Source organism: Astyanax mexicanus, chromosome 24, assembly GCF_023375975.1.
Source record: "Astyanax mexicanus isolate ESR-SI-001 chromosome 24, AstMex3_surface, whole genome shotgun sequence".
In the NCBI taxonomy this organism is placed as follows: Eukaryota; Metazoa; Chordata; class Actinopteri; order Characiformes; family Acestrorhamphidae; genus Astyanax; species Astyanax mexicanus.
This window is the reverse complement of record NC_064431.1, coordinates 6,519,649-6,543,842: the sequence shown is the minus strand read 5'-3', so window position 1 is coordinate 6,543,842 and position 24,194 is coordinate 6,519,649. Positions and strand designations below refer to the sequence as shown.

At 36.5% G+C, this 24,194-nt stretch overlaps 1 protein-coding gene across 2 annotated transcripts in view; it reads left to right on the top strand.

The window, feature by feature from the left end:
• The first annotated feature begins 3,500 nt into the window (after positions 1-3,500).
• The window catches only part of cdk18 (cyclin dependent kinase 18), a 548,438-nt gene continuing 527,744 nt past the window's right edge, over positions 3,501-24,194 (top strand). For both annotated transcript variants that reach the window (XR_007429358.1, XM_022682308.2), the window contains exon 1: positions 3,501-3,745. The gene's annotated coding sequence lies outside the window, so the exon portion shown is untranslated. The remainder of the gene's footprint in view (positions 3,746-24,194) is intronic.

Below are 24,194 nucleotides of genomic sequence, written 5' to 3'. Positions count from 1 at the left end.
GAGTTTTTTTTTTCCTGTAGTTCCATAACTCTGAAAGTAATGATTGAACAAACATTCATATTCAAATGCCTTTCTTTGTTCAAAAAGCTATAATATCAAATATAATATGGTCTTATTTAATTCTCATTCCTTCAAGATTCAAGTAAAAGACCTGAGGGTAAACATTTCTTCCTAATTCCAAATAAAAATATGTATAGCATTTATTTGCAGAAAATGAGAAATAATCAAAATCAAGAAAAGGATTCAGCCCTCAAATAATGCAAAGAAAGTTGATATTCATTTAGAAGCAACAAAACTAACGTTTAAAGAGCTCAGAAATCAATATGTAGTGAAATAACCCTGATTGTAACACAGCTTTAATGTGTCAGAGCATGCTCTCCACCAGTCTTTCACACTGTTTTTGGATAACTTTATTCCACCCCTGACACAAAAAATCAAGCAGTTCAGTTTGGTGGTTTGATGGCTCGTGATCATCCATCTTCCTCTTGATTATATTCCAGAGGTTTTCAGTAGGGTTCAAGTCTAGAGATTGACCGTCAAATTATTTGAATGTCAGTCAGCAAGAGGAAGATGGCATCAAGTGACCTACAAAAAGAATGGCAGATGGCAGCAAGTCATGTAAAGCTAGAAAAAATTTTTTAAAATTAAAATCATCTTCTCTGATTCTTCTCTGAGTCCAATTTTTAGCTTTCTCCCAAACCTTGTTTTCTATTGGTTAGGCGGAGACCTGGAGAGCGGCACAAGCCACATGGTTATGGTTTAGGACCCTCTTGTGGATGACAGGAGATGATCTGGTGATGCTTATAATATATATTATATTATATTAGATATTCAGACCTGAACCCCCATTAAAAAAAAACCTCTTAAATGTAATCAAGAGGAAGAGAGTTGATCACAGGCCATCAAACAAAGCTGAACTGGTTAAAGTTTTGCGCCAGGAGTGAAATAAGGTCACCCAAAAGCAATGTGAAAGACTGGTGGAGGAGAACATGCATGAAAGCTGTGATTAAAAACCAGGGTTATTCCACCAAATATTGATTTCTGAGTATTTTTGTTGTTTCTAAATGAATCTGGATACATTTCTCATTTTCTGCAAATACATTTTTGTTTATAGAATAATTCAAATGTATTTTACATTACGACCCCCTCAGTGAGTGGATCAGATACAACCCCGAAAACACATTTTTCTAAAAACCATAATGACTATAATAATGTTAACTATAATAATGTTATATTGAGATTTTAATCTTGAAAAAAATGGGATTTGCTAGGTTCTCTAGTGAAACCCAGCTGCACATATAGCCATTGTAAATTAATGTTTTTTAGTAGGACGTAAATACATTAAAGTAAAAGCTTAGTTGGACTGGAGTTTGTCTGGAGTTCTCTTGAGTCTCTGCACGGATCATCTTCATACTAGACTACATACGTCTGCTATGTTCTTGCTGGAGTGTGGGGGGCGTGGCATCTGCAGGTGTGATGGATCACAGTATAAACCAATAAGGAGTCGGAATGGTATATATTTATACTTCTCTACATCCAATCACAATCAGATTTGCTCTATCTGGGTGGAGAGATTTATCTGGATAGGGTTTTTTTATGATGAGAAGCCAGAATGAAAACGAGCTGAAATGAAACAGGAGTAACGAGGCTATTTTAAAAATGTAAGAAGTAGAAAGTTCAGATAATTGCGTGAAAATTTAAGGGGTAGAAGCAAAATTTGTCTAAAAAATATAAATTACTCCAGTAAAGTATGGATAACCAATCAACAAGGTAACAAAGTATCTGTACCTCTTTACTTCACAGTTTTGGTCTTTCATCAGTGATAACTGGACACTGCCTATACAGGACGCTGTTGATGTACTACCCCGGTGAAAAAAAATATATACTTAGTTGTACTTACAACATATTGAGAAATTCATTTAGAGAAAACAGATTTGTGTACTTACTTAATATATAAATATATAAAATATATATAAAAAATACATTAATATAATGCTTTCTTTAAATGTTTGAAAGTAAACTAACAAGTACAATATATTGTTTTTTTTTTTAAATAAATAGAATACTCCAAATATACTTTTGTACATTTTTAGCAAAGTGTGTTAAAAACAACTGTTACAGTAGTTCAGTGTATCCTGTAACTTTTTAGAAAGTAAATTAAATTACTACTACTAATTAAATTTTTTTTAAGTTAATTTGTAACTCGCTAAAAATTGTAGTTAAGTATATTAAAATATATTTTTATACCCAACAAATTATACTGGAAGTGTGCTACTTACAAAGACAGGAACAAAAAAAAAACATATTTGTTAAATATATGTTAAACATTGATGTTAAATATATTTAACATCAATTCTAATCTACCCGGTGTATAATAGTGATACAGTTGTAATAAGCATATTATTTAAATTATAAGCATATATTTAAACTATGGGGTTACATACATGAAGCAGTATGTTTAAATGTTACTTAAGTATATTTAAAATAGTTCCATTTTAGTACAGTTAAGTACATTAAGCACAATTTAAGTAATACTTTTTTAAGTAAGTACTTTTTTATATTTTTATATTGTAATTAAAGTATAATACGTACAAAAAAAGTGGTTCCATTTTAGCACTCTTTAAATATACAGATTAATAATAAAGTGGCTACAAGAACACTTTAGTGCACTATAGCATAATAATGCTTAGTATATTTTAATCTACTTTATTTGTCACTAAGGTATTCTCAGTCCAGCAGTGACACTGTGGTGTTTAAGAACTCCAGCAGCACTGCTGTCTGTGATCCACCATTAACCACAACAAGAACAACAGTCACATGTAATGTATGTGTATACAGTTACGAAGTGTTCTATATGTCCTAGAAAATGAGGATGTGTTTAGAAAGAAGGAGGTGGTCATAATGTTATGTACGCATGTGATGTGAGGACAGAGCAAACATTCAGAGTGCATTCCGAGCCTACGGCTGCGGCAGAAAAGCTCAGCAGTCGCTTTAGCCGGCGCTGGTTATATATTTGCTATTTAAAGCAGCCACATACACACAAATACACACATGAGCACACACTGACATTCACACTGCAGGCAGAGTAGGCTCGTGCCAGGAGGCGCTGCGATTGGCCGTTGCTATAACAATAGGGGAGGGGAGACAGCCAAGTGGGGGCGGAGCTTGGGTGTGATTATAAAATCCTTTAGAGAGAGACACATTGGCTTCCTGTATTTTTTTTCTTTCTTCTTTTTCTTTTGTTTTTTTTTTCTCCTTTAGTATTGTGTTAAATTGCATGTGTCTCTTTGTCTCAGTCTCTCTCTCTCTCCATCGTTTTCTTTTCTCCTGAAAGGAGGAAGACAGGAGCTAGGAGGTGTGGGAAGCAGCCTGTGGTGACAGTAGTGACAGTAGTGATAGTGTGGTAGTGTGAGGTTGCAGGGTGTAGAGAAGGGGAGGAGTGTGTGTTTTGTGGGGGGGGGGGGGGGGGGGGGCTGATGAGTGGACAAGTGAGAGCGTGAGCCCGTGTCCACTTCACGCCTTCTAAATAAGACGCGTCCAGTTGTGGATTATCTGCGTCTGCTGCCACAGAGCTGGAGGCCCCCACCCCCCCGCCACCGGCGCCCGCCTCTCCCTCTCTCCCTGCCTCTGCCTCTCTCTCTCTCCCTCTCTCTCTCTCTCTCTCTCTCTCTCTCTCTCTCTCTCACTGGCAGCAGTGCAGCGAGAGACGGGCTCCTGCTTCTCTCCCGCAGTCCTCTCCACTACTGTAAGTATGAACTCACACACACATAAATACACACACACACTCACAAACTGGATTGTCTGTGCCGCGGTTGATGGGGGAAGTTGGTACTTTTATCTGAGGGCGCGAGTCACGCTTTCAGGAGGCTCGTGATGGGAGGCGTGCGGCGTGTTTAGTCTGCTGACTGTTGACTAATTCAATGAGCTGGGAGTCTGTGGAGGAACAGGCAGGAACAGCCATTATTAGCATTAGTGTTAAGTGGGGGTGGAGGTGGGCTGCGGGTGCTGGAGTGGACACATCAAGACATGGTGGGAGGGAGGAGTTTGTGACTTTGCTGAGATGGGAGACGTTGTTGTGTTTGTATGTCTAAAGTATCTCCAGTATCTACAGTATCTATATCCTTGTTCCTGAACCGAGCATATAGGACACTTTGTAGTTCTGTTTGTAGTTCTACTGGAAGTAAACAGCAGATTGTAGTCCTGTATCTATATGTTCCTCTGTATACTTTATTGTGGATCAGAGACAGCAGTGCTGCTGGAGTTTTTAAACACCTCAGTGTCACTGCTGGACTGAGAATAGTTTACCCGCAAAGTCCTGTGGGCAACATCCTGTGGCCAATGTGTGTATTTGGACATGTATATGTACATTATATCTTTCTTTCTCAACCAAGCATATAGGAAACTTTATAGTTCTGCTGAAATTCCTACTGTAAGTAAATAACAGACTGTAGTCCTGTATCTATATGTTTCTCTGCATACTTTATTGTGGAGAAGAGACAGCAGTGCTGCTGGAGTTTTTAAACACCATATTGTCACTGCTGGACATACAATAATTCACCTGCAATGTCCTGTGGGCAACATCCTGTGGACTTGTGTCCTAGTGGCAGCATATTGGTACTACTGATAAAGGACTAGAGGATGACCAACACTGTGATCAATGTGTGTGTTCAGATATTTATGTACAGTATATAGAACTTTGTAGTTCTCCTGGAAGTAAACAACAGATTGTAGTCCTGTATCTATATGTGTATACTTTATTGTGGAGAAGAGACAGCAGTGCTGCTGGAGTTTTTAAACACCACAGTGTCACTGCTGGACTGAGAATAGTTCACCAACAATGTCCTGTGGGCAACATCATGTGGACTTGTGTCCTAGTAGCAGCGTCTTGTTTCTACTCATGAAGGACTAGAGGATGACCAACACTGTGACCAATGTATGTATTTGGACATGTATATCGTTGCTGTCCAATGAAAAACACTTATCTCCATTTTTGTTGATTCTTCGATTTTTAATTTACTACACAACAAACTGTCTCTTACAGTGTGCCAAAATGTCTTGATGAATAAACCTGAAGGAATAAACTCTTTTTACATTGACCTCCATTAAAAGTTTACAAGGTTTTTTTTCTCTCTCCTGTAAAGTTGTTGGTTTAGAGATAAGTGTTTTTCATTGGACAGCGACGATATGAACATTATATCTTTGTTTCTCATCCAAGCATATAGGACACTTTGTAGTTCTACTTGTAGTTCTCCTGGAAGTAAACAACAGATTGTAGTCCTGTATCTATATGTGTATACTTTATTGTGGAGAAGAGACAGCAGTGCTGCTGGAGTTTTTAAACACCTCAGTGTCACTGCTGGACTGAGAATAGTTCACCTGCAAAGTCCTGTGGGCAACATCCTGTGTTCTAGTGGCAGCGTCTTGTTCCTACTAATGAAGGACTAGAGGATGACCAACACTGTGATCAATGTGTGTATTTGGACATGTATATTGTCGCTGTCCAAATAAAAACACTTATCTCCATTTTTGTCGATTTTTAATTTACTACACAACAAACTGTCTCTTACAGTGTCCCAAAATTTCTTGATGAATAAACTTGAAGGAATAAACTCTTTTTACATTGACCTCCATTAAAAGTTTACAAGTTTTTTTCTCTCTCTCTCCTGTAAAGTTGCTGTTTTGGAGATAAGTGTTTTTCATTGGACAGCGACGATATGAACATTACATCTTTGTTTCTCATCCAAGCATTAAACGCCACAGTGTCACTGCTGGACTGTGACCACATGGTCCATAAAGAACTAGAGGCTGACCAACAGATTCAGAGCTTCTGTCTCTGAGTTGTATACATCTAGAAGGTGGAGCACCTATAGAAGAGAATTTCTAATAGAGTGGAGGACACATTTTTTGTGGTGACGGACAGTTCTGGTGGAAACAGGAGAGTTGAGGTGCACAATGAATTCTGCTTTGATTTGGGCAGCCATGGTTTTATGTTTTTCGGATACAATCCGGGTTAGCACCCGAACATCCCTTTCAGACAGCTTCCTCTTACAGCGTCCACAGTTAATCCTGTTGGATGTGGTTGGTCCTTCTTGGTGGTATGCTGACATAACCCTGGATACCGTGGCTCTTGATGCATCACAAAGACTTGCTGTCTTGGTCACAGATGCTCCAGCAAAACGTGCACCAACAATTTGTCCTCTTTTGAACTCTGGTATGTCACCCATAATGTTGTGTGCATTGCAATATTTTGAGCAGAACTGTGCTCTTACCCTGCTAATTGAACCTTCACACTCTGCTCTTACTGGTGCAATGTGCAATTAATGAAGATTGACCACCAGGCTGCTGTAATTTAGCCATGAAACCGCCAACATTGGTGACAGGTGTTTCAGTTTCATTGTCCAACCCCTGTATATACAGTTGAATGGTTCTTGAACGGTGGAACTAAAGCTAAAGCTTCTTTGATGAGATGACGCGTTAAAACACATGTACACACACACCTAGCGTCAGTTAATCACACTAATGGGCGAGCGAGAGACCAGTGGTATGGGCTGAACAATAGGCTTCAGGCTCTACCTAATTAGCAAAAAGAGTACAGCTATAAATAAACCAGCAGCGCATCATCATCATCATCATCATCAAAAGCGAGACACACTGAGAACAAACAAAGCTAGCTAGCTCTGAGCACAGTCACGCACCGACACACACACACACGCACACACACACACTCGTCCCTAACTTGACAACAGGGGAAGTGCGTGCCCACTGCTAAACTTCTCACGTTTCCCAGAGCTAAAGGGGAGGATTACTGCAAAATAAGCACCACTTATTACAGGCGAATTACTGTTTGAACAGCAGGAACAAAGTGTGAATCCAAGCTAAGTATAAATGCAAGAGACCTTCCGTCTCGACTTTCTAAAAAAAAAAAAAAAAAAAAAACAGTTTGAAAGTAAATTTGTTCATCTGATCAGTCGCGTCGTTTGAAGCTGGATGAAGCTTTGAGCTTCAATCATCGTCACAGATCATCTTCAGAGAAACAGCAGAGTCAGCTGTCCTCAAATGAACTTTCTGAAGTAGTCCTCTAAAGTAAACTAAAGCTTAAGAAGAGTACTGATAGTGCAAGTACAAGGCTCTAAAGTAAAGGCTAAGTAAAATACATTGGTTCATATTATTGGATCCACAAAAAAAGAAGGGATTGCATGTATATATAGGACTATATTTTTTATTTATTTGCCATTTTGGTAACAACTACCAACTAATTAGTTTTACACATTCTTCATTATTGCAAGAAATGATACAACTCATCCATATACAATCATTTAACCAAAGACAGATGCACTTATGTGGGTCTTCACATACAAAAAAAAAAAAAAAAAAAAAAACGGTAACACTTCCTATGAACCCTGTATTCATAATGCCTTATGAAGTGTAATGTTCATATAAATTGTATAATTGTATACAATGTAGTGTTGTAATGCACTATAAAACAGACTTAGTATATTTTGGTATAATGCTTTAGTGTTTTTATATGCTTTTTAAACATGAAGTAAATGTTATTATGCCTCACTGTAGGCATTTGACAAGGCATTTGAAAACACACTTTACGTAAAGCCAGTAAAGAGCACTCATAATGCTCTATAAGATGTTACAGTGAGGCACACTAAAATTTACTTCACATTTTAAATGCATATGAAAACTCACTTCACTTATAGTCTGTAATGACTGTATATAAGGCTTTATAATGTGTTACACACTTTTATAAAAGCTTAATTTGAGAAATTATAGCAGCTATTAGAATTCATTATACCAAAACATACCAAATCTGTGTTCTTATGAACAGATATTACAAGGCCTTATAAGCTGTTTCTTTATAAACCCTTATACTTGTAGTTTATAATGTGTTATGAAGGTCGCTGTCAGTACTTATGAGCAATTATACAGGCTTATTACAGTCATTATAAGGTATTATGCATGTCATATAACGCATTTTGAATGCATTTATAATGCATTATAAATACAGGGTTCATAGGAAGTGTTTCCAAAAATCCTCATGTCATTACATTTGTTTTAGAATCACTTTTGTAACGAATCAAAGAACAGATTTTCCCATTTTCCCCTTACTTTACTTTTACTTTTATACTTTAAATAGATTTCAATCCAATACTTTTACACTTTTATTTGAGAAAAAAAATGTTGAGTTGATACTTCAACTTCTACAGAAGTATTTTTAAACCCTATTATCTATAGTTCTACCTACAGAGTAATGAATGTGAATACTTTGACTGGACAGTGTTTAGCCAAAAGTTAGTCAAAAGCTAACATCTCACAATCGCTGCTGCTATCTCATTATTTTTGGCCTGTCATTATATATGTTTTTTGTTATGTGTGTCTACTGAGTCTATTACCAAAAAAAGGTTTCACTCTCGAGTCAAAAAACACTTTTTAGTGCTATATAAAACCTTAAAATGCTTAAAATTAAAATGTTTTTTTTAAGCAAAAGGAAAACTGCTGTGCTGCTCGCTTATCTACCAGCCGTGTGATATCAGCACCCAGGTCTAGACTAGTCTCATATACTACTTATCACATATGAGGCAGAGAGTCAAAAATGACTTGCCGTTCACTCGTACCTCTACCTCACGCAGTTCCGCTCCAGTACTGATGCAGTAGCTGTACTGAAACTCTTTGAGAAGGTAATTGCAGATAATTGCACAGTTGAATCTCAGTGAACAGTGACAAATAGAGGGCTTTATTGCTTATTGAAAACAAATTGCACCTCACTCTTAGCCAGCTGAATAGAGTGGGAGAAATTACCTCGGAGGAATGAAATGGGCAAATTCCTAAATGAAAAAGCTATTCAAAAGACTGTGGGTAGAGGAGGGTAGCTGTTGAGTCGGCTGGCAGGAGGTAGTCTTGGTTTTGTTGGTCTCGATGTCTCAGTAGGGAACGAGATGATTGGGAACTGAAGCAAGACAGACGTTCAAGAAGGCTGTGTTATCTGGTAGTTGTCGTCAGCAGTGATGCAATAAAATTTACTTTAAACAAAATAAATAATTTGGCTGAAGCAGTGCAATTTTACCAACTCCAGCAGTGCAATTTTAGATATAAATGTACCTCAGCGGTGCTATTGTAATCATTAATGTACTTAAACTGCTGCAATTTCAGTCATAAATTTACCACAGCAGTGCTACTCTACTGAAGTCACATATTAATGAAATTTACACATTGAAAGGCAGATAAAAATCTAAAAAGTGAGGGCAAAAGTATTCAGCCCTCTTTACTCTGAAACCCTTAAATAAAATCCAGTGCAATCAATTTCCTTTAGAAGTCGTAATTACTTAATTAGTTAATAGAGTCATGCAGAATTAGCATCTGTATGTTTACCAAAAGACTGACTTTTGGTAAACATACAGATGCTAATTCTAAATTAGCTCAGCTCGTTTTGTACAACTTGTACAGAGTAAGGAGTAAAGAGGTAGTAAACGTCTTTCTTTCAACAATAGTTTTCGTCTTTTCACTTTTCCATAAAGGCCAGATTTGTGGACAGATTCTCCTTCCTCCTGAGCTGTGGATTTCTGCAGCTCCTCCAGAGTGAGCATAGTCCTATTGGTTGGCTTCTTCTCTGACCAGTACTTTCCTTGCTTGATCTCTCAGTTTGGGTCTACGGCCATGTTTTGCCATGTTGGTTTGCAGTTGTTGAATACTTTTCTTCATTTTACTCCATTTTTGGATAATTTATTGAACATAACCCTGATTATAACCTAACCCTGCTTTAAACTTCTTCTCCACAACTTTATCTTTGACCTGTTTGATGAGTTCCTTGGTCTTTTTGATGCTGTTTGTTAACTAGTGTTCTCTAACAAACCACTGAGGTCTTCACAGAACAGATGTTTATATTTATACTGAGATAAATTTACACAGAGCTGGACTCGATTAACTAATTAACTGATTTTTGATGGAAATTGATTGCACTGTACAATTTTATTTAAGGGTTTCAGAGTAAAGAGGGCTGAATACTTTTGCCCTCACTTTTCAGATTTTTATTTGCTTAAAAAGTTGAAAAACATGCATAATTTTTGTTGCACTTCACAATGATGTGCTACATTGTGTTGGTCTGTCACTTAAAATATTGATTTAAAAAATATATGTTTGAGGTTGTAAGATGACAAAATTCCATGGAAGTCCATGGAGTATGAATACTTTTGCACGCCACTTGTAGAATGTAGAGTAGAATGTAAAAATGAACTTAAACCTGCTGTTTAAGCCTACCAGCTCTCCTGACCGTCCCTCTCCCACACTCCCTTCCCGCTCTGTACACAGCCATTTTCCCATTTTTTTTTTTTTTTACCAAATATGCCATTTTGTAGTTGCCAAATATTTTGCGCATCACCAGGCAATAAAAGCAGTGTTGTTTTGGTGTTTAAAGATTCTCTAATATTTTGTGGTAACACTTTACTTGGATGGTCCATTTGATGGCCTCTTTGATGCTCAACTGACATTTAACTAACATTCAACTACATGTCTATTAAAAGCAAATGAACTAAAATGTGAAAGTAAATGATTCTCTGTTGAATATAACCCTACATTCAACTCTAACCCAAACACTTATCTTAATATTTTAGGATTGAGTTTAGCATTAGATTTTAAGTTTAGGTTAAGGTTAAGGTTAGAGTTAGGTGTAGGGTTAGATTATAGGCTTAATTAAGGGTTAAGGTAAGGGTTAGGGTTAGGTGTAGGGTTTGATTTTATGCTTGATTAAGGGTTAAGGTCAGGGTTAAGGTGTAGGGTTAGGTTCTATTTTGAATCATTTACATTCAACATAGGGTTAAGTTAAATTTAATGGACATTCAATTCAGTGTTAGTTGAATGTCAGTTGAGCATCAACAAGGCCATAAAATGGACCATCCAAGTAAAGTGTTACCGATTTTGTTTCTACACAGTCCCAACAGTGCTCACTGCTCATAGCCCAACATGGGTTGCCAAATAAGGTCAAATCAATGTGCCTAACAGAGTCCAGACCAGAGGTGGTGAGCATCTCTCAGCCCGCCCCCATCACCATCTGGCCCCGGCGTGTTCTCTCGCGCTTCGCTGACATCAGCGCTCGCGGCCCTGTGCACTAATGGCCCCTTTTTACTGGTGCACAATGCTAGCACTCAGTGCTGTCGCCAGCGAGCTACTGGTTGACATTCAGCGCGAACCCACAGCGCTGATCGTCAATGCTAACAAGCGCGCTCATTTCCGACGGGGCCCTTAATGATATGGACTGCAATTTCTACCACTAAGACCGCCCAATGAGTAACCTACGAGCGCTTTAGCTATACACACACCACTATGTGAATTGAAGGCATTTTTGACCTATAGTATATGAAAAACACACATACACAAGGCTAGCGGCTAGCGCTAGTCAATAAACTGACAGTCAATATCAAAGCAGGAAAAAGGTCAGTGTTGATTCATTGCTGGGAATAAGAATCATACACACACACACACACACACACACATAAAGCCCTTCCATGCTTCACCATTGAAAAAAAAAAACACTACACTAAAAAAAAAAGAGAATTGTTTGACCAACAACAAAACAATGACTTCAACTGGTAAAACATAATTGAGTTTCTTTTTTTTCTAAATCAAGCTCTTTCTCATGAATATTCATACATGCAAACATATCGCCTCTGATTGGCTAACAGCACTGCAGCAGAGAACGCTACTTGCCCCCACCCCCCAGAGTAAATTTTACAGCTCTAAAACGCTATTGATAACGTTGCTTTTAGCTAAACTAACGTTACTAACTCTTAACTTCTCTCAGACTTGGTGATTCAGAGCTTGCGTAATTTCACCACGTCAAAGCCGCAGAGTTCGCTCCATATCATAAAATCAGATGTGAACGGCGCACGCTTTGACCGGTGTTCTGTCATGTTGTGCTGCCTTGTCAAACCGTGCTTCCCTACTGTATATTTAAGGTCTCTGTAAAACGCAGAATCAACCGGAGATCCCATTTAAACCTATAAATACTTACACAAGATAACTAACGTTGGCCGATTAAAGGACAGTACTGAAAAAATAAAAGATGGTGTGGCTAAAACTGAAATCATACTGTAAACGGATGTATTAGGTACAGTGAGTTTTTAAACTTTGTGCTATCATTGTTAACAATTTCCTTTGTCTTGTTCTACAATTGATCTCATTCTGAAGACGCATATAAGGCACATCACATTTAATCCTTTTGGAGAACCATATACAGCAACCCTTCACAATTTTCTATACTGGAAAAAGCACCCTTTGTGACACTCTCTGGTTGGGTTAGCATATAAAGCTATGCTAACATCACCCTTTACTACTTAAAGGACAGAATGGCACCCATGATCACTTTTTCCCCACAAAGGAACAGCCTGTATGGAACGTATTAGCTTCGTATTTCTGTCATTATAGAGGGTGTTTTAGGGTTTGAAAGCACTTGCCCCCTCTGCCACCCCTCTGGAGTCTGTCAGTGTGACTGGTGTTCTCTGGCTAGAATTGATCTTTGTTTTCTTTACAATTGATTTTGGTATCAGTATTTAATGCAGGAGGCGCCAAAGCATAACCAAGATTGGGACATGATACTGCCTTTTTATACTTATATTTACATTCACTAAGGACATATTGTTTTTTATATTATGTCTTGGGGCTGAAATTCTTTTCATTTTCTCTTCTACCTAAAAATATGCAGCACTTACTGATTCTGATGCCACTATTACAGGTGGAATGAAAACTGCAAACAAGACGCTGGCAAATAAACTGCTGGCATCAGCTTTGTTATTATGTGTGTGTGCCCCTTCCCCTTAGTGTTTACTCCACTGCCAGATACAAATACACTAAATCATGAGCAAGAGCCAGCCAAGCATTTCATTACACAGCAATATTTAACAGAGAACCCTTGGAAAGTAGCTTTTGTTTCACGCGTTTACTCTGCTGAGGTAATGCTAATTTTCTGCTGGACTCACAGGCATTGCTTTCTGTTTCTTGTTGTTAGCATCAAGCTAACGCTAGTGAATTGTGGCACTTTTACTGTACACTGGGAGACATTTACACAGTACATTCTTTAATTTTGAATGTTAATTTTGAAGATTTGGAATGATTTTAAAAAAGGTAATTTTTTTTATAATTGTATAGAGTATCAAGTAAAAGTGCTGCACATGAAAACATTTATTGGATTAAAAGTATTAAATTAATCTAAAATATGTGGTGAAGTAAAAGTGGAAGTAGGAGAGAAAATAATAATACTGCAGTAGATACAGAAACAGCATTTTATTACTTGAGTACAGTAGTGAAGTAAAAATAATATTCCAGTAGATACAAACACAGCATTTTAGTACTTAAGTACAGTATTGAGGTAAAAATAATACTCCAGTAGATAAATATACAGCATTTTATTACTTAAGTACAGTAGTGAAATAAAATGATACTCCAGTAGATACAGATACAGCATTTTTGTACTTAAGTACAGTAGTGAAGTAAAAATAATACTCCAGTAGATACAGATACAGTATTTTAGTACTTAAGTACAGTAGTGAAGTAAAAATAATACTCCAGTAGATACAGATAAAGTATTTTAGTACTTAAGTACAGTAGTGAAATAAAAATAATACTCCAGTAGATACAGATACAGCATTTTTGTACTTAAGTACAGTAGTGAAGTAAAAATAATACTCCAGTAGATACAGATACAGCATTTTTGTACTTAAGTACAGTAGTGAAGTAAAAATAATACTCCAGTAGATACAGATAAAGTATTTTAGTATTTAAGTACAGTAGTAAAGTAAAAATAATACTACAGTAGATACAGATACAGCATTTTAGTACTTAAGTACAGTAGTGAAGTAAAAATAATACTACAGTAGATACAGATACAGCATTTTAGTACTTAAGTACAGTGGTGAAGTCAAAATAATACTCCAGTAGATACAGATACAGTATTTTACTACTTAAGTACAGTAATAAAAGCAGTTGTACTTTATTTCAAAACATTGGGTAAGCATTTTTTTGTTAGTAGGATTTATTTGAATAAAAGTGAAGCACTTTAATCAAGCCAAAAATGTCTTAAAATTGGACACAAGAATCTAAGTAACCAGTGACTGTGCTAATTTAGATTTTTAAAATTACTTAAAATAAAGTGAAAATTCTGTGTAAGACTGATTCATATAATTATTCCTAAAATAAGCAAAATAATCGTACAATTTCACAATGTTCAGTAAGAGAAAAAAAAACTTATCAGAGAAAAAAATATATGATTTATTTATTTTTGAAATGAAATCAGATCATTTAACTGGCTTAGGTTTAGTTTTTTGCAGTGTTAAAGGCTCGGATGTTGACTCCCTTCAGTAAACATTGAACTAGCTGGAGCTAGCTGTTAGCTTGGCTAAATGCTCAATAGCAGGCTATCAGGCTAATGATAAGAGAATGTGGAGAAGCTCAGCAACAGAGAAAAAACTGTGAGGCATATAAAAGCAATAAGACTTACTTTGAAAACTGGATTTATTGATATTTCCTGTCAGAGGAAAATCACCTCAGTTAGTTTACAGCTTACAGCTAGTTAGTTAGCTAGTTAGCTAGATGTGTTTCAGAGTGGAGGAGGCTAAAGCTTTTTTTTTTTTTTACTTTGAATGGACCTGAGGTAAATTTAGTAGAAAAACATTGCATACCCAACAAAAATTAAATACTTTAAACTGTATTAAAATGTAGATACAAACACAGCATTTTAGTTATTAAGTACAGTATTGAGGTAAAAAATACTTAAGTACATATACAGTATTTTAGTACTTAAGTACAGTAGTGAAGTAAAAATAATACTCCAGTAGATACAGATACAGTATTTTAGTACTTAAATACAGTAGTGAACTAAAAATAATACTCCAGTGAATACAAATACAGTATTTTAGTACTTAAGTACAGTAATGAAGTAAAAAAAATAATCCAGTAGATACAGATACAGTATTTTATTACTTGAGTACAGTAGTGAAGTAAAAATAATACTCCAGTAGATACAGATACAGTATTTTAGTACTTAAGTACAGTAGTGAAGTAAAAATAATACTCCAGTAGATACAGATACAGTATTTTAGTATTTAGGTACAGTAGTGAAGTAAAAATAATACTCCAGTAGATACAGATACAGTATTTTAGTATTTAGGTACAGTAGTGAAGTAAAAATAATACTCCAGAAGATACAGATACTAAAATGATTCAAAAAAAAAATGAATACTTTAAACTGTATTAAAATGCTGTTTATATCAACACTGTTTAACTAGCAGAAGTTTCTCACTGTAGCTTGTGTTGTTTCTGTAGCAGCTTATTTTAAACACCGGCTTTAGCGAGGCTCCTGCCAAATCGAATCAAAATACAAGCCTTTGTGCTTTATTTTTCCCACCACAGTTAAACAGTTTTCTACACGTGTAATACTACTTACTAATCTTGCTTGCAGATTTATGGAACAAAAACACACGGAAAAAGGGGCTGATTACAGTTTTTTTCCCTCACAAGCCCTTTCTGTTCTTCAGTCACCTGCATAAATAAATAAATCTAGGAATCGTGTATGCTAATTTAAGCCACACGCAGCTTAATTTCCTTCTGTTCATTGTAGTGTTCCTCGTGTCTGTTCTGCTTTTGGCTCGAGTAGCTTCGCAATATTGTTATTGATGCTACAGGTAAGCGAGGTTATTAAAAACAAGCACCTCTGGAGTTCATTACGAATCATCGTAGTGAGTCATAGACGTCCCTAATGATTCATAATGATTCATAATGATTCATCATAATGCACATTGTTGCTTTTAAAGCAGACCAATCTGGTACACATCTCCAACAGACACCCTGCACTATAAGAAATATAAGTACAGATTTGTACCTAAAAGAGTACAAAGCTTGTCGCTGGGGCTGTACCTTATATTGAGGTACAAAAAAGTACCTTTCAGTGAAAGTCCTTTTTTGTACCCATGGTTTTTGTGCCAGTAAAGATTATAAAGATTATAAACATTATCATCAACTGAATATGGCTCAAAAACTTGATGATCCAAAATGGTCTGGTTTTCAAATAAAAAAATGTGCAAATAAAATATATATTGTTTATTAGTACAGTGATACAGAATACTGAATGTACCTTTTGGCTGGTTAAATGGTACAAATTTGTACTTATTGCTGTTAGAAATTACTTTGTACTTCAGAGGGAACAAATCTGACCCTTTAAAGACCAGTATTGTACCATTGAGGGTACAATTATGAAGAGTGTACCTTTGAGCACAAAAAAAGTACTCATATTGTACCTCTGTTTTTTAGAGTGTGAAACTGTTCTCAGGTCAGCAGTGTGAGAAAAAGGCGACCGCCTCCGAGAGCGTTTTAGGACGTCAATGGGAATATGTGCTAAAAGTCACACCCCAGTGCAAACAGAGCCATACATGGAGCAGCGGTGCCGGTCGTTAAACTGTCAACACAATTGTGTTTCACTAAATCATATCTCGTTGCGGCCGTTTATAGGTCATAAAATTGGTGCGCGGCCTCTAGCCTGTCAGCAGGAGACCCAGCGCTTTCAGCAGAAAACGTACTGCCTGGCGCTGTGCGGAAAATATACTGTATATTTGATGGATTCTGTGATTTTATGGCATCGCTATGCTATAGCATCAGCCTCTAAACTGATTCAGACTCACTGTAAACACTGTAAACGCAGTACAGTCGAAATGCCCGGTCAAAGGATTGCTGACCCAGGAGCTATTCAACTGGAAAGGTGATGATTAGTTGAAAGGAAGTAAACTGGCCAACTGACACTACACTACACTGAATAAACATTGTTATTAATGGCTAACTCTTAACGGAGAGTAAAAAAAAGCAAAGAGCAGCCAAGGTACACACAGTTAAATTAGTAGCATTCAGTATTCTCTGCTATTGTGGTCAGTCCTGCCAAAAGCATGGATTAAATTCCAGTTATTAAATAAATAAAAAGAACACAGTATTAAATAGTCAAAGATGTAAAAAAAAAAGTATTTACATTCATTACTTTGTAGGTAAAAGTATAGATACTAGGGTTTAAAAGTAGTATCAACTCAAACTTTTTACTCTTTAACCCTTGTGTGGTGTTCATATTTTTGTTCCTCGTTTACTTTGTTACTTGTATTTAATTCAGCAAAATTAAGCAATTTTACATTAAAATGCTTTACACATGGGGACCCTTTTCTTTTTTTTGTAACTCAAACTCATTGGCATTGGCTCATTTTTTGTGAAAAACATATATCAAAACACATTTTCGATAAACACACACTGTACACCCCCCCCCCCCCCCCCCCACACACACACACACATTTATATTACATACAGTATGTTTGGTCAAGGGCTAATAAACATTGCTTCATTTGTAAATTTGAAACTAAACAAATTTTCTACTCATATCTTGAGTTTAATTCATTTTCTTTTACATAAAAAACTAATAAAAAAAAAGAGTAGCACTTTTTAAAAGAAATGTAACATAAGAAAGGTAAAGGGCAAATATTAACCATGTAAGCTGTTTATATTGCTCACAATTTAGGTGAAGCGAGCATGTGTAAAGCATTTTAATGTAAAATTGCTTAATTTTGCTGAATTAAATACAAGTAACAAAGTAAACGAGTAACAAAAATATGAACACCACACAAGGGGTAAAATAAAGTACAAATTCTAAGTAAGAATGATTAAGATAATTATTCCTAAAATAAGCTAAATAATCTAACACTTACAATAACACAAAAAGTCTTATCAGAGAAGAAAATAAGATTTATTGCCTTAAATGTAGAAAAATTCACTTGCTAAGATTTAGTTTTTTGCAGTGTATAATGTTATATTAAAATGTTAATGATAAATAAATTTGGGATGCACTAGGCTCCTCCCTGTTTCAGCTGCATATACGCTGATTGTAAATGAATGTATTTTAGTAGAATGTAAATATATTAAAGTTAAAGCTTAGTTGGACTGGAGTTTGTCTGGAGTTCTCTTGAGTCTCTGCACGGATCATCTTCATACTAGACTACAATAGGGTGTTGGAATGGTACATGTTTATACTTCTCATCCAATCACAATTAGATTCACTCTACCTGGATGGAGAGATTTATCTGGATAGGGGTTTTATTGAACCATGAGAAGCCAGAATGAAAAAAGCTGAAATGAAATAGGAGTAACGAGGCTATTTTTATAATGTAGGGAGTAAAGGAAGTTAAAAAGTCATGTGAAAAAATGAATACTCCAGTAAAGTATAAAGTATAACCAACTTCCAACAAGGAATTTGTATTTCCTTACTTGACATCTCTGTAAACAGTTATAGCAAACATACATTCATAACTTCTCCATGCATTATAATAGAGGAGATAACTCACGGCCACCTTCCCCTGAAACTGAGTTTATCTCAGTTGCAGTTCCTCCCGTGTAATGTTTACCTTAGCTGTTGAGCTCTGTTTGCAGTAAATAAAGCTCACAGCTGGGTCGTCTGCTTTCCAACGATTCCTGCAAATCCAGTTTGGAGGTCAGGACCTTCATGGAAGATAGATAGATAGATAGATAGATAGATAGATAGATAGATAGATAGATAGATAGATAGATAGATAGATAGATAGATAGATAGATAGATAGATAGATAGATAGATAGATAGATAGATAGATAGATAGATAGATAGATAGATAGATAGATAGATAGATAGATAGATAGATAGATAGATAGATAGATAGATAGATAGATAGATAGATAGATAGATAGATAGATAGATACTTTATTAATCCCCAATGGGGAAATTCATTTGTCCAACAGCACACAAATAACAACAACAAAAAACAAAAACACACAAAAAACATACACGACAGAGTCCACACCCAGGTACAAAAAAAAAAAAAAAAAAAAAATGTGCTAAATGGTGCTTATTAAGTACACACATCAGGTGTTAAGTAGTCTAATTCCAGCAGGAACAAATGACCTGCGGAACCTCTCAGTCCTACAGCAGAGAGAGAGGAGTCTATCACTGCGCCTGCTCCTCTGAGCTGCCAGGATCCCATGCAGAGGGTGACTGCTATTACTGAGGATACCCTCCATTAAACACCTCATCCTCTTCTCCACTAACTGACCCACAGAGTCCACCTTCCCGCCCATTACTGACACACACTTCCTTACAAGCTTATCCAGTCTGTTCCTGTCCCTAACAGTAATGCTGCTTCCCCAGCAGGCAACACCAAAGAAGACAGCACTCGACACAACCGAATGATAGAATGTGTGCAGAAACTCTTTACACACATCAAATGATTTAAGCTTCCTGAGGAAGTGCATTTAAAGTGGAATTTCACCACATTTTCCAACAAAATTTGTGAAAAGTTACTCTTCTAACACCTCTAACAAACTAACTACTTCTAACCTCATTTCCTTCTTCCCCTCCTTCACTCCTCTATCCCATTATTCCCATTTACCTTCTTTAGGCCCTATCTAAAAATGTTTTTTACCTTTAACTTCTATTACTTTTTGTACTTCACTATTGGAAGTTGCTTTGGACAAAAGCATCTGCCAAATGTAATGTAATGTAATGTAATGTAATGTAATGTAAAAGGATTAAAGCCTTAATATGTAACAAATGCACTCACTTTATTCAGACATCTATAATATACCAGACTTGTTACTGTACCAAACACCTGACTGTGATAGACCTCTTAATGTCTTCAAAAGCTACAGAACATAAATTAATAATAATCAATAATCAATGTTGGGTAACACCTGAGACATGGTTTCAGGATAGTTGCAATGAAAAAACCCAATACATGTCACCCGTCAAATGTTTGGGCACACCTTTATCCCCCAGTATTTTAATTGTTCTGCATTGTAGATTAATATTAAAGTTGTAAAAACTATAAAGAGAAATATATGGAATTATATATGTAATGGCTTCAGCTGCGCTGAACTCGTCAAAAGTTAATTTCTTGAATTTCTTGCCTCTTAGGTGTGAAGAGTTAGAGTTGGTATACAGTGAATAGCTCTATTTGAGTAATGTTCTAATACATATTATGGCAACAACTACTCAACAAAGTAAAGAAAAAATGACTGTAAGAAAGGAAGACCAGCCAATCAGAAACATTTTCAAAACTTTTAATATCCTCAAATGTTTTAAGTGTCCTCAAATGCTGTCGCAAAGACCGTCAGAAACATTATGATGAAACTAGCTCCCATCAGGACCGCCCCAGAAAAGAAATTTGCGTTTACCAGCCTCAGAAACCACAAGTTTAAAAATTAAAATGAAAGGTTACAATTGGTTACTGGTGGTTGGACGTGTGGATGGTCAATAAAAAGGCTTTTATTTGCGAAAATCTAATGATTTCTTCTTCCTAACACGACTACTGTGAAGAATTCTGATTCAGTACATTTCTCTTGAGATCTAGAATCAGTTTCATATCATATAATTGTTTTTTTTTAAACGGTCAGCATTGTGCTGATGTCTAGATACTTGCTGATAAAAAAAAACGCAGACTTACACACAGGTAAAACTACATAGATCACTGTTGTTGTGAATAGTAAATGGAAAAAAAGGCCTTTTTATTTGTGTAAACTTCACGATTTCTGCTTCCCATCTTTCTAACACGACTGCTGTGAAGAAATCTGATTGAGTACATTCCTCCAGAGAAATGTTTCATATCAAACAGCTCTGAATGACTTTGTTTACCTCAGTACTGATGAATTATTCAGAGTACAGTTCCGCTGTAAATGAGTGTTGAGCCATGTTTAGCTGCTGTTTAAAGATTCCAATGAGAAAAGTTCACAGTTTTTAACACTCTGAGCCATAAAATTACAATGTGAGAATGGAAGTGCCCCCCAGTCTCAGTGAGAGAGAACACATACTTTACTTGACCCAGGCAGCAGACTCTGGTCATGTTCCATAATGTTTGGCTTTAAACACTGGGCTTGTTGTTGGAGCATGATGAACACAAGACAGAAGGTTTTTGACTTTCACACAAGCAAAGAAAGACGTTGTTGTTGCGGTGTGAGACATCTCCACCACTGGCCATAGGATAGAACGAGGGGAAGAAACAAAAGGTCATGTTTATTGCCTCGTGTTGATAATGATGCTGGCGGAGGATGAGGAAAGCAGACCCTTCTATTCCTTCTATTCCTTCTTTTTCGTCTATTCCTTCTGTTTTTGCATATTTGTATCATGTTAATTATAATATCTATTTTTAATAAGATGAAGACAACAACAGGAAAGCTATTACAATAAATTATCATATCATTTGTTGAAGAGTTGAAGAGTTGCAAGGCACAAACCACAGCTGAACAGAAAAAGAACTCAAAGAGCCCTCAAAATGAGTCACCATTCTTATTGCTATCATGTGGTTGGTGTGGTGCAGTGGATAACACTACTGCCTGCTAGTGAGCTACCACTTCATGTGGGAGACTGGGGTTCAGTTCAAGGTTTAGGTGACTATGCTGCACTACACCAAAGTCACCTAAACCTAGAACTGAACCCCAGTCTCCCAAACGTTGTGGTAGATGACTAGCAGGTAGTGGTGTTATCCACTGCACCACACCAACCACAAAATAGCAAAGAGCCCTCAAAGTGAGTCACCATTCTTATTGCTATCATGTGGTTGGTGTGGTGCAGTGGATAACACTACTGCCTGCTAGTGAGCTACCACTTCATGTGGGAGACTGGGGTTCAATTCCAGGTTTGGGCGACTATGCTGCAATACACCAAAAAGAGTCCTTGAATCCTTGGGCAAGACTCCTAACACTACATTGGTCCACCTTGGTAATAGGAATAACCTTGTAAGTCACTCTGGATAAGAGCGTCAGCTAAATGCTGTAAATGTAAAATGTAAAATCTGAATCTTTCACCCGACCAACAGTCTATTTCCACGATTTGCACCTGCATCGCTTGAATAGCAACAGAACATGTAAACATATCTACGCGATGACCATGGTGGTCTGGAAATGAAGTGTGTTCAGGTACATTTCTGGCGTATTGCTATCTTGGCAACAGAAAACACAGGTGCGGCACAGACTGAACACAACCTAGACAGGCGTCAATAGTCAGACGTTAAGTGCTTTTTTGGATTGTGAATTGTCAACACACATACACCTCCCGCTTGTTACACTAACATGGACTTCAGTGCATGGCATCAGTGCACAAAACTATACCGAGTGCCTGTTGGCAGCTTTTACATCAACAATAAGCGAATGAACAAGCGTGAATGAGCAGATCAGTTTCTTCTGCCAAGAAGCGTTGGACACCTCCAGGTAGCTGCACTGTTAAAATAGCAATGCACCAAATCTAAATCATTTAGAAGTGCAGCTGGCTCCTAAATGAAATGGCAACTAACATCCTGTTTGGCATACTGGGTTAAGTTTTGCATGTTTGAGCCATGCAAGATGTACTTTTCCTGACGTTACGATAGCAAAGACATATTGACATGCCCTGAGTCAAGCTGCACAGTGCATGGTTGACTGCTAGCCTACAGATCGTTAAAATAGGGCCCAAGGTTTTTATTACCTAAAAACCTTCCCCATCCCTTGTGACACTACAAACAACATCACACACATAAAATACATGCAAAGTCAGTCATCAAAAAAAGACATTAAAGTTGCATGTCAGCTCTTAATCTAAATCACAAGCTGGGTTGGGTTATACAGCAAGACAATGACCTGAAACACGATATTAACTCTATCTGCCATCTTACCATTCGATTTAATAATGCAAAAGTAGTTGAAATACTTTTTTCTTTTGAAGAAAACATGATCTTTAACTGAATTCATGTAAATATGATCTATATTTAGATAAAAAATAATTGCATTCACAAATTTTACAGATCATAATTTGCTTGGGCTGATTCACAAACTAACAAAACTTATTTGGCCTCAGATTGGGTCTCAATTTTATGCGTATAACACACTGTGCGTATCAACTTACTGTGTTTGGTGAATGATGTAAATATATTAAATTCATGTTTTTCCAATTATATGATTATTACACAAATTAAACACTAAAAAATGAGGACAAATATGTTGGTCCTACTTTATACTGTCTCTTATAACTGTGTAGTTACACAGCAACAATCTATTTAATAGATAGACAGATACTTTATTCATCCTGAAGAAAATTTAGGTATAACAATTATTATCATTGTAATTATATAATATATAATTCATAATAACATTGTAACTAATAAAGAAAGTTTACACATGATTATTTTAGTTACAATTTTCTCATTTTTTATAGTGTATACTAGAAGTGGGCGATATGGCCCTAAAATAATATCACGATATTTCTTATTATATTTTCGCGATAACGATACTCTTGGCGATATGACGAAATACTGAATTTAAAAAAATGATTTCAAGAATACACTGGTGCACCAAAATGAATATTAAATTTTCTTATTGCACGTGATATGATATGGCACACCCTTAACTGAGATATTAAAAAATATTTAAAAAAAAAAATTTCTTTTGCTAAAAACAGCATAAAAGTAGTACCCTGATGTGATAATTGGGGGTGGGTGATATGGCACGATATTTCAGGGTATAATATCGCTCGGGACATCGAAAAATTTTGCGGGTATTATCGCGTACGATACGATAAGGCACACCCCTAGTGTATACCCATTGTCACGAGTGACCCAGGCAGGGAGACGAGGAGGCGGACGTAAACGCAGGTAAGAAATAATAATTTTATAAATGAATAAACAAAACAAAGAAACAAGGAATCAAGGAACAAGTAAACACGTAAACATAAAACAGGGAGATACATACAAGGAACTAGGGAATAAACTAAATGACTGAAGATAGATAAACAAATAACCAAAAACAAACGGGAGGAACTAAGGAACATAAACTAAACCAACTAGGGATAATAATAAGAAACAAACTAAACAGGGCAGGGAAATATATACAAGAATAAACTAAGAAATAAACAAGGAAATAGACTAAATATATAAACAAGGCAAAAACAGAGAAAAACACAGAGCTAGGAACTAGGGAACGAGGAGAATTAACTAGAGTAACGAGGAATGACAAAACAACAGAGGAAGGTGCAAAGACCGACGAGGGAGAAGTGGCACAGGGGATCTATTTAAAGAAACAGGAAACACACAAGAAGTGGAAACACCTGGGGAAAGGGCGGAGCTACAAATGAGACACGTGGTGGAAAACTACTGAGACAAGGGACACAGAGGAGCAGGGGTCA